A 12391-nucleotide genomic window follows, 5' to 3' on the forward strand; every position below is an offset into this window, starting at 1 on the left:
AAGTATTCAAACTCCTTGACTTTTTCCACATTTTGTAACGTTACAGCCTTATTCTAAAATGGATAATACATTTTAAAAACTCAGCAATCTACACACAATACCCCATGAAGGCAAAGCGAAAACAGGTTTTTAGACATTTTGCAAACAAATAATAAAAAACAGAAATACCTTATTTACATAAGTATTCAGACCCTTTGCTATGAGACTCGAAATTGAACTCAGGTGCATCCTGTTTCTATTGATCATCCTTGAGATGTTTATACAACTTTATTGGAGTCCACCTGTGGTAAAATCAATTGATTGGACATGATTTGGAAAGGAAAACACCTGTCTATATAAGGTCCCAGAGTTGACAGTGAATGTCAGAGCAAAAACCAAGCCATGAGGTCTAAGGAATTGTCCGTAGAGCTCTGAGACAGGATTGTGTCGACGCACAGATCTGGGGAAGGGTACCAAAACATTTCTGCAGCATTGAAGATCCCCAAGAACACAATGACCTCTATCACTTGTAAATGGAAGAAGTTTGGAACCACCAAGACTCTTCCTAGAGCTGGCCACCCGGCTAAACTGAGCAATCGGGGGAGAAGGGCCTTGGTCAGGGAGGTGACCAAGAACCGAATGGTCACTCTGACAGAGCTCTAGAGTTCCTCTGTGGAGATGGGAGAACCTTCCAGAAGGACAACCATCTCTGCAGCACTCCACCAATTAGGCCTTTGTGGAAGCCATTCCTCAGTAAAAGGCACAGGACAGTCCACTTGGAGTTTGCCAAAAGGAACCTAAAGACTCTCAGACCTTGAGAAACAAGATTCTCTGGTCTGATGAAACCAAGCTTGAACTCTTTGGCCTGAATGCCAAGCATCACGCCTGGAGTAAACCTGGCACCATCCCTATGGTGAAGCATGGTGGTGGCAGCACCATGCTGTCGGGATGTTTTTCAGGAGACTAGTCAGGATCGAGGCAAAGATGAACGGAGCAAAGTACAGAGATCCTTAATGAAAACCTGCTCCATAGCTCTCAGGACCTCAGACTGGGGAGAAGGTTCACCTTCCAACAGGACAACAACACAGCCAAGACAATATAGAAGTGGCTTCGGGATAAGTCTCTGAATGTCCTTGAGTGGCCCGGCCAGAGCCCGGACTTGAACCCAATCGAAGGTCTCTGGAGAGACCTGAAAATAGCTGTGCAGCAACGCTCCCCATCCAACCTGACAGAGTTTGTGAGGATCTGCTGAGAAGAATGTGATAAATTCCCCAAATACAGGTGTGCCAAGCTTGTAGCATCATACCCAAGAAGACTCGAGGATGTAATCGTTGCCAAAGGTGTTTCAACAAAGTACTGAGTAAAGGGTCTGAATACTTATGTAAAAGTGATATTTCAGTTTATTATTATTTTTTATAAATTAGCAAACATGTCTAAAAACCGTTTTTTGCTTTGTCATTATGGGGTATTGCCTGTAGATTGAGGAAAAAATACAATTTAATGAATTTAAGATTAAGGCTGTAACGTAACAAAATGTGGAAAACAATCAAAGTGTCTGAACACTTTCCGAAGGCAATGTATCTTTTCAAGTCTTTTTCTGATTGCCTCTGATGTGAGTGTTCCCATATTTTTTCTTAGGCAGGGTGGTGAAAACCCGAATCAGAAAATAGGGCTGCCAACAACAACATTTTCTACCAATATCCATACTCGTTTTCAGGAGTTGATCGTCATATGAATTGACAGCTCCAATGGGAAGTATTTTGTGCAAGTCATGGATGCGAATTATTAAAGTATTCAAACTCATGTCCATTATATCCTATATTTCAAAGGTATCATAAGAATAGCTGTACCTGTGTGGCTCTTTGCTTTGCGACTTGCTGTACAGCGAAACAGCCAGTGTTTTAGTCCCTTTTTTTTCAAAAGCAGACTGAAGAGCCAGAAGGCCATCATTCAGTATAATCATCATTTAATGTTCTTTCTTTGCCTCTTGCTCTTTCTCATTCCCTCTCATTTCTCCCTTTATTTTTTACTTGGATTCTCTGAAAGCAAAAAAGTTTGTATTTTGTGGTATTTTGACCATCCCTCCCCTCAGATGCTCGTCTGCAGTTCAGAGGACTAAGTAAGGGATCATTTAGAAGTAGAAAGAACTAAGGTCCTTTTTTTAGGGTCCCGCACCTTGGCACTGTCCAGGGTTTTGCATGAAAGGCCACTTAGGAAAATCATGCTTCCTTTCATAAGAAACTACAGGGATAAGTATACAAAAATATAATGAAAGGAATAATTAACCAGCAATTGTAATATACTACTCAAGAGTCACCAACCATCAACTATTGCATCCACCAATTATGAATCAGGGATTATATGGCAACAACGCTCAGGCAATATTTATAGCTACCAGCAAGACTACTATTGGAAAACCAATAGAGTCAACCAGAACTTATACACTACATGACCAAAAGTATGTGAACACCTACTCGTCGAACATCTCATTCCAAAATGATGGGTAGGGGGTGCTCCCCCCTTTGCCGCTATAACAGCCTCCACTCTTCTGTGAAGGCTTTCCACAAGAGCATTAGTAAGGTTGAGCACTGATGTTGGCCGATTAGGCCTGGCTCGCTGTCGGCGTTCCAATTCATCCCAAAGGTGTTTGATGCAGTTGAGGTCAGGGCTCTGTGCAGACCAATCAAGTTCTTCGACACCGATCTCGACAAACCATTTCTGTCGTAATGGAACTTGCTTTGTGAATGGGGGAATTGTCATGCTGAAACAGGAAAGGGCCTTGGCCAAACTGTTGGCACAAAGTTGGAAGCACAGAATGGTCTAGAATGTCATTGTATGCTGTAGCGTTAAGATTTCCCTTCACTGGAACTAAGGGGTCTAACCCGAACCATGAAAAACAGCCCCAGATCAATATCCCTCCTCCGCCAAACTTTACAGTTGGCACTATGCATTGGGACAGGTAGCGTTCTCCCGGCATCCACCAAACCCCAATATCGTCTGTCGGACTGCCAGATGGTGAAGCGTGATTCATCACTCCAGAGAACGCGTTGCCACTGCTCCGGAGTCCAATGGTGGCGAGCTTTACATCACTCCAGTCGACGCTTGGCATTGAGCATGGTGATCTTAGGCTTGTGTGTGGCTGCTCGACCTTGGAAACCAACTTCATGAAGCTCCCGACGAACAGTTCTTGTGATGATGTTGCTTCCAGAGGCAGTTTGGAACTCGGTAGTGAGTGTTGCAATCGAGGACAGATGGTTTTTACACGCTACACGATTCAGCACTCGGCGGTCCCGTTCTGTGAGCTTGTGTTGCCTATCACTTCGCGGCTGAGCTGTTGTTGCTCCTAGATGTTTCCACTTCACAATAACAGCACTTATAGTTGACTGGGGCAGCTCTAGCAGGGCAGAAATTTGACAAACTGACTTGTTGGAAAGGTGGCATCTTATGACAATGTTTGTCTACGGAGATTGCATGGCTGTGTGCTCGATTTTATACACTTGTCAGCAAAGGGTGTGGCTGAAATAGCCAAATCCAAACATTTGAAGGGGTGTCCACATACTTTTGTAAATATAGTGTATGTCGATTGAAAAACAAACTCTAGAATCTCTGTTGTTGGCCAACTGAGCGAACACAATGGGGTAAACGCAATTTAAAATATTTCAGAATGAGAATTTTATGGTTTTATTTTGGACTGTAGAACACATTGGACACTCAAATGGTTTTGCCCCGTAAGGACAGAGCTGCCGCAGGCTGTAAAAAGAGACACCCTTGGTATGTGTTTGTGCCATGCTTGTGCACTGTAACCTTAGGATGTTTCCATATTAAAGGTTGCAGTCAAAATTCAGTTTCCCTGTGTTTTATATCATATTGTACAATAGCTGATGAAAATAACACTGTAAAAGTGTGAAAACATTTGATCTGTGTTATTTCTTGATAACCTCTACACAGGAGCTTCTAATCAGCACGTTTGCATGGGTGGGAGTTTCGGCTTTCGAAGGTGACATCACCATGCGGTAAATTGGTTAAGACTAGACTAATGACAAAGAGAGTTCCAAACCTCTCTGCCAATAACAGCTAGTTTTCATTTTTCCCCTTCCCAATTCCTAGAAAAATTCTTGCTTGAGAAATATTTTTTTGCTAAAAAGCTATTATTCACCATTTTAATAGAAATGTATTAAAGTAAGATATTTAATTGTTACCCAGAAATGATTTGATATTGATATAAAAATGGCTGCATTGGTCCTTTAAAATGACTATAATCACAGCTTTTGTTGATCCTGTGGTTCCCAGATAAACAGTGGCAGGGAAAGGAGAGGGGTGGGCAGAAAAGGACAGATAAGAATGATGATTGGATGAAAGAGGGAAGGGGAAATGATGTGTTGTGCCGTCATAGGCCAAGCAAGAATATCTTTGAAAATCTTTGATTGTGAACAGCAAAAATAAGTTTCCTAACATTGAAGAGAATACACGGGGCATTCACGCACTCATAGCAACGGTAGTCATAAGCACAACCAGGTGAATATCTATCACTCTAGGAATGTACCACAGCTTATGAACGTACCAAAATGGGCAAAATGACTGACTTCACTCACCCTGAATACATTTTTGGCACAATGTGAAGGAGAAATTTTACCATGAGAATTGACTGTAAAAACATTATTACAGTGTACAATCTGCTGATAAAACAAGCAGATGCTCTTACTAAATCTGGGCAGCAGGTTTTAGGGTTAAGTCTGAACTACGAATTACGGAGTTTACCTTGAATGTCAGCCTCTTTAAATTAATAAAGCCTAGTCATTTGCCGGCAGTAATTTTAGGGTTAAGACAAAGACCGCAAGGCTCCGTGGTTCATCATGATCAGGGTTGGCCTCCCACGTGCCAGATTTTCAACACTCAGCTAGCAAGAACCAATTACATTTCATTGGCTATGATGATGTCACTTGATTTACTGACGGGCTTCTGCGTTGCTGTGCCAAATAATAATAAACCAAACGAGAGCTGGCCGGGGGAGTTGAGGGGAGTGCAAAAGAATAGCAACGAGTGCCGTAGAGACAGACACAGCAAGTGCTTGTGGGTAGCCTGGCTATTTCCAAAACTGGAACCTTGTAATTACAATAAAGCGACCATATTATACTGTTGACTTCCTTGAAAAGTCTGTATTTTACTGGGCAGGGCTGCAAACCGAGCACACACACCCTACTCGCCACATAACACAAAAATAGATCAGAGAGGGGGTGGGAGGAAATGGGCGAGGGAGGGGTTGGGGTATTAATGTAGGATTTTAGCACAGAGTGAGTGAGTGTGTGTGTGTGTGTGTTTGACACATGCATGGCCCTGGGCACACTGATAGAGCTGATGCAGGACGAGAAGAAGGAATTGAACGAGAGAATGGGTCACTGACGACCATGAACACACCCAACTAACCACATGCACTCGAAATAGGCATTCAGAGGAGAGAGAGAGAGAGAGAGAGAGAGAGTGTGTGTGGGGCGGGTGTCTGTGAGGTCTGGAGTTGGTATGCCACCCTGTGTATGATGGCTGTGTGTTGATGGCTGTGTGTTGATGGCTGTGTGTGCATGGTGAGTGGTGAGGTGGATCTGTCGATATCAATGGAGGCTGCTCAGCGTTGCATTTTAGTAGGCCAATACTGGGCATCAGGTAGTCTGGCGGTTAGAGTGTTGGACCAGTAACTGAAAGGTCGCTGGTTTGAATACCCAAGCCGACAAGGTGAAAAATCGCCCGATGGGCCCTTGAGCAAGGCACTTAACCTTAATTTGTTCCAGGGGCGCCGCACTACTATGGCTGACCCTGTAAAAACAACACGTTTGACTGCACCTGTCTGGTGTATGTGACAATAGGACATGTTTTTTTTATTGAGTGTGATTGCCTCTATAGGCATGTCTTTACAATGGGTTAATACGTGTGCGTTGAAATACTTCAAGCCATGGAAAGGTACAGGCAGGAAAAATCATAGGAATGAATAGTGAAGGAGGGAAGGGGGTACAGAGGCATGCAGAGGTAGAGGGGGAATGAATGAGGGCCATTGATGAAGAGAGAGGGAGAGAGAGAGAGAGAGAGAGAGAGAGAGAGAGAGAGAGCGGGATCAAACAGTATTTACACAGGGAGATTCTAGAAAAAAAATGGAGGTGGGGAGGGGAGGGGCAGTCGACCAGGGGGTTCACTTCAGCTGACCTACTGTCCTACAACATGACTAAACTGTGTATTTCGGGAATCGGTAAACCTACAAGGGTTTCATGTTAGAATAATTTAAACAGCCCATTCCTTCAATCACTTCACTGTCAAAAGGGACAGTTCACCTTTTTAAAGTTGTATCTTATTCTATGTCCAGACCGAAACACAAGCAGTAGAAGATTCCAGATGAAATATGCCAAAAACCACACCCTCATAAAATGAGGTAGCATCCTTCTCCATTGTGGCTTTAAGGTGATTGGTGCATCTTGCAGCTTACCTTGAAAATATACACTATATATTCAAAGAGTATGTGGACACGCCTTCAATTTAGTGGATTTGGCTATTTCAGCCCCAGCCGTTGCTGACAGGTGAATAAAATTGAACACGCCGCCATGCAATCTCCATAGACAAACATTGGCAGTAGAAGGGCCTTACTAAAGAGCTCAGTGACTTTCAACGTGGCACTGTCATAGGATGTCACCTTTCCAACAAGTCAAATTTCTGCCCTGCTAGAGCTTCCCCGGTCCAATGTAAGTGCTGTTATTATGAAGTGTAAATGTCTAGGAGCAACAATGGCTCAGCTGCAAAGTGGTAGGCCACACAAGCTCACAGAACGGGACCACCGAGTGATGAAGCGTGTAGCGAGTAAAAATCGTCTGTCCTCGGTTGCAATATTCACTACCGAGTTCAGAACTGCCTCTGGAAGCAACTTCAACACAAGAACTGTTCGTCGGGAGCTTCATGAAATGGGTTTCCATGGCCGAGCAGCCGCACACAAGCCTAAGATCAACATGCTCAATGCCAAATGCCAAGTGATGAATCACGCTTCACCCTCCAGCAGTCTGACAGACGAATCTGGGTTTGGCGGATGTCAGGAAAATGCTACCTGCCCCAATGCATAGTGTCAACTGTAAAGTTTGGTGGAGGAAGGATAATGGTCTGGGGCTGTTTTTCATGGTTCGGGCTAGGCCCCTTTGTTCCAATGAAGGGTAATCTTAACCCTACAGCATACAATGACATTCTAGACAATTCTGTGCTTCCAACTTTGTGGCAACAGTTTGGCGAAGGCCCTTTCCTGTTTCAGCATGACAATGCCCCCGTGCACATAGCAAGGTCCATACAGAAATGGTTTGTCGAGATCGGTGTGGAAGAACTTGACTGGCCTGCACATAGCCCAGACCATCGAACACCTTTGGGATGAACGGAACGCCGACTGCGAACCAGGCCTAATCACCCAACATCAGTGCCAGACCTCACTAATGCTCTTGCGGCTTAACGGAAGCAAGTCCCCGCAGCAATGTTCCAATATCTAGTGGAAAGCCTTCCCAGAAGAGTGGAGGCTGTTATAGAAGCAAAAGGGGGACCAACTCCATATTAATGCCCATGCTTCGAAATGAGATGTTCAAGAAGCAGGTGTCCACATACATTTGGTCATGTAGTGTAGGATCAAGTGTTTTGCAATCAAGTGCCATCTCGCCTGAGTATATCTTTATGTCTTTGTGTATGTAACAAAGATCACACATGACAACCACTAAGATCTATTTGTTTATTTATTATAAATCTGTGATAACTATATTATACATCTGACCAGATTTCTCTTGTACACATAATGATTCAGACATGTATTCATTTACTTGTGTCTTAAGGAACTCAGTTTGGTGACCCCTGCTCTACAGAGTCTATTCGCACGGTCAGCAGGAGCAGGCAACGCACAGCGTCATGCTAACGTCAACATGACCCACCTAACCATCCCTCTATCCACAGAAGCCAGCTGACTGCTGAAGTTCCGGCCTGGCTGCTGTTAAGTACTCTCACCACCAGCAACAAATTGTCACGACTTCCGCCGAAGTCGGTCCCTCTCCTTGTTTGGGCGTGCTCGGTCGGTCGACGTCACCGGCCTTCTAGCCATCGCCCATCCACTTTTCATTTTCCATTTGTTTTATCTTTGTTTTACACACCTGGTTTCAATTCCCCAATTACATGTTCATTATTTAACCCTCCGTTTTCCCCATGGTTTTTGTGCGTGTTTGTTTGTTGTATTTACGGTCCGTATTGTGGGCTCGGCATTATCGACTTGTATTTGAAAGTCTTGAGTAAATGTACGTGTATTACTCATCTCTGTTGTCCTGCGCCTGACTCCTCTGCACCAGCTACACCCAGACCTATTACACAAATGGAATAGTTCACATACTTGCTGTTTTCCTCACCCATCTACACAAAATACCCCATAATGACAAAGTGAAAACATGTTTTAAGAAATGTTTTAAAATGAAACACAGACATATCTAATTTACATAAGTATTCACACCCCTTTGCTATGCCACTCCAAATTGAGCCCAGGTGCATCCGATTTCCTTGAGATGTCATTACAACTTGATGAGTGCAGCTGTGTCTCATTCAATTGTTTGGACATGATTTAAAAAGAAACACACCTGTCTTTATAAGGTCCCACAGTTGTGGGCGCATGTCAGAGCAGAAACTACACCATGAAGTCCAAGGAACTGTCTGTAGATCTCCGAGATTTATGAGGAGGCATATATCTGGAAACGGGTATAAAAACCATTTCTAGAGTGTTGAAAGTTTCTCAAAAGCACAATGGTCTCCATCATTGGGAAAAAAACAAGCCTTGAGTTCTAAGGAATTATCTGCTGAGCTCTGAGACAAGATTTTGTGGAGGCACAAATCTGGGGAAGGGTACCAAAAGATTTCTGCAGCATTGAAGATCCCCAAGAACACAATGACCTCTATCATTCTTAAATTGAAGAAGTTTGGAACCACCAAGACTCTTCCTAGAGCTGGCCACCCGGCTAAACTGAGCAACCGGGCCAAGAAGGACCTCAAGGAGGTTACCAAAAAAACAATGACTACTCTGACCAAACTACAGTTTCTTGGCTGTGATGGGAGAACCTGCCAGATGGACAGCAGTCTCTACAGCACTTCACTAATCTGTGCTTTATGGGAGAGTGGCCAGATGGAAGCCACTTCTGAGAAAAGGGCACATGACAGCACGTTCTGGAGTTTGCAAAAAAAAGACACATGAAAGACTGAGAGCATAAGGTAAAAGGTAAAGGACTCTGTGGTCTGATGAAACACCAGTCCAGCATCATCCCTACTGGGAAGCATGGTGGTGGCAGCATCATCCCTACTGGAAAGCATGGTGGTGGCAGCATCATCCCTACTGGGAAGCAGGGTGGTGGCAGCATCATCCCTACTGGGAAGCATGGTGGTGGCAGCATCATGCTACGGGGATGCTTTTCAGCGGCAGGGACTGGGAGACTGGTACAGATAGAGGGAACAATGAAGGGAGCGAAATACAGGCAAATCCTTGATGAGAACCTGCTAAGAGAGTACAAACAACCTTAGACTGGGGCGAAGATTTAGTTCCAGCAGGACAATGACCCCAATCATACAGCCAAATAAACGCTGGAATGGCTTCAGAACAAGAATGTGAAATTCCTTGAGCGGGTCAGCCAAAGCCCAGAGTTAAATCCCATAGAAAATCTGTGGAAAGACTTGAAGATTACTGTTCACCTTCGCTCCCCATCTAATTTAACAGAGCTTGAGTGATTCCGCAAGGAAGAATGGGAGAAAATGCCCAAATCAAGATGTGCATAGCTGATACAGACATACCCAAGACGACTCAAAACTGTAATAAAAGGTATTGACTCAGGGGTGCGAATACTTATGTAACTGAGATATTTCTGTATTTTATTTTCAATAAAATACAATGTATATTGTGTGTAGATGGGTGAGAGATAAACATTTTATTTAATTCATTTTGACTTCAGGCTGTAATAACAAAATGTGGAATAATTCAAGGGGTATGAATACCATCTGAAGGCACTGTATGTGTACGTTTGTACCTCAATTACCTTATGCCCCTGCACATCGACTCAGCACATGGTACCCCGCGTATCTAGTCACGTTATCGTACTTATTGTGTATTTATTATTAATTGTATTACGTGTTATTACTTTCCTATTATTTCTCTACTTTTTTTTTCTCTCTACATTGTTGGGAAGGAACCTGTAAGTAAGCATTTCACTGTTAGTCTATACCTGTTGTTTACGAAGCGTGTGCCAAAAAACATTTTATTTGTGTATGTTGGGACAATAATCAAGGAAACAACTGAGGGCCACAGTTTACAGGAACAGGTACTAGGCCTGTGTTAAGTCTACCTGAGACACTCTAAAGGTCCACCATACTCAAGAGTGGACCTCTGTGGTTCTGTTCTCACTGAGGTGAATGAGGTACTTCCCAACGGGACTGGTCAATATGGCATGCGATAGGGGAGGAGAGGGAATGTACCACTGGGGTGTTGTGGAAGGGGGTAGGGTGGCAGGGGAAAGGCAGGGAAAACAGAAGGAGACAGGACGCAGCAGAGACGGGCCCAGTGGTACAGTAGAACCTTGGAGGAAGGGGAGTGTAGAGGAGGAGAGTGACGAGAACTGAGGAGTCTTCCTCCCATACAGCCTTACCCAAGACCAGCTGTACACTGGACGTGCTAATGATTATTTAGGTGAACCACATATATTGTAGGCCCAATATGCCACATATTAAACAGCCTGATAAATTAACTTTAAGGGTCATTCCACACACAGTCTACAACTTATTAATAACTTAACAGTGTTTCCCAAAGTGCCGGAGTGGGGGGGGACAAATGTTAAATAGTCTTCAATTCCCCCTTCACACATGATTTGAGGCTATACAGTCAAACAAGAATTCGAAAATATTGGCAAAACAGGGACAACAAAGCAACTGTGAACAACGGATGAAATAGTATATAAAAACACGATCAAATATGAGGGGACCGGTGCAATTCCCACAGAAGAAAAGCAAATGTACAGCACCACAAGCAGCCAAAGTTCATTGGTTTCAACACTCCATTCAAATCTAAATGAGATTCCACCTCCCCATTCAGTTTTGATCCTGCAAGGCCTGTTGGTAGCATTAGACAAATGAAACCATCAGATATCATAATTTTATTAATTATAATAGGAAGCCGCAGAGACGGGCCCAGTGATCATGCTCTAGAACCAACCCCCAGTCCTTGGTTAGGATTGGTTAGGTGTAAGCAATATTAGGGCAAAGTGGAGCAACTACCATATTTCTTATAAATGACCTATACATTTCTTTCTATCTACATAAGTGTTTCCCAAACTCAGTCCTCAGGACCCAAAGGCTTGCACATTTAGTTCTTTGCCCTAGTAATACACAGCTGATTAAAATAATTAAAGTTGGATGATTAGTTGATTATTTGAATCAGCTGTGTAGTGCTAGGGCAAAAAACGAAATGTGCACCAAGTTTGAGAAACACTGACCTACATGAAGTCCCTGGAGGCTATGGGTTGTTTTTGGACTGGGACTTATTTAGCTCTTAATAGGTGGCCAAGGACAGGAATGTTTCCTTAAAATCAATGCATTTTGACGATTGGAGTCCCTCAGGGCTCAGTGCTTGGTTCCTTGTTGTTCTCTGTTCACATTCCTATGGTCACGTTATCAATGTTTCTTATAAAAAATGATAACCAATCAGCAACCAGGCAGAGCCTGACTGTGTGATACTAGTCACGGCACCACAGTAACAGATTATGTCCCATCCCTGGCACCACCTGGGCACGAACTAGGGACCTTCTGCACAACAATATTTCACACTCATGAAGCAGCGGCCTAACCAATCATTCTACCAAAGCCATGGTTTTGGTTGAGCAAGAGCGACACTACTTCAAGTCTCAGACAGGGCAATGTCCCCGCTCAATGCTCGCTCTGGTGCTCAGCGAAACCCATAGCAATACTACAGCTGCTACACATACCTTCATAGCCTCAACTGAGCGTTTCATACCACAAAGGCCTATCCATGCAAATAACTCTCCAATGCAAAGAACCTGAGATTGATCTTGGACAACTACATTTCAGGGGATATCATTGACTTGATGTCATGCACATTCTTTCACTACAAAATCAATTGAATTTGACAAATCCTGACACAAACAGTAATCGTTCTGTCTGGACCACTAACAAAACCCATTTTACCTTTGGAGCTAATCCAGCTGCTGCCAGTCTGGTCCTGACAAGTCCTGCCTCCCGGTTCCAGCTTGCGTCAAAGTAAAGCTATCTACAGTCCTGCACACAGCGATCCGATCTTACAACCTAGAAAGACCAAATATAAAAAAAATCTAAAATGAAATGAAGTGTATTGAAATAAATGGGTAACACAATGAAG

This window comes from Oncorhynchus clarkii, chromosome 18 (genome assembly GCF_045791955.1).
Source record: "Oncorhynchus clarkii lewisi isolate Uvic-CL-2024 chromosome 18, UVic_Ocla_1.0, whole genome shotgun sequence".
In the NCBI taxonomy this organism is placed as follows: Eukaryota; Metazoa; Chordata; class Actinopteri; order Salmoniformes; family Salmonidae; genus Oncorhynchus; species Oncorhynchus clarkii.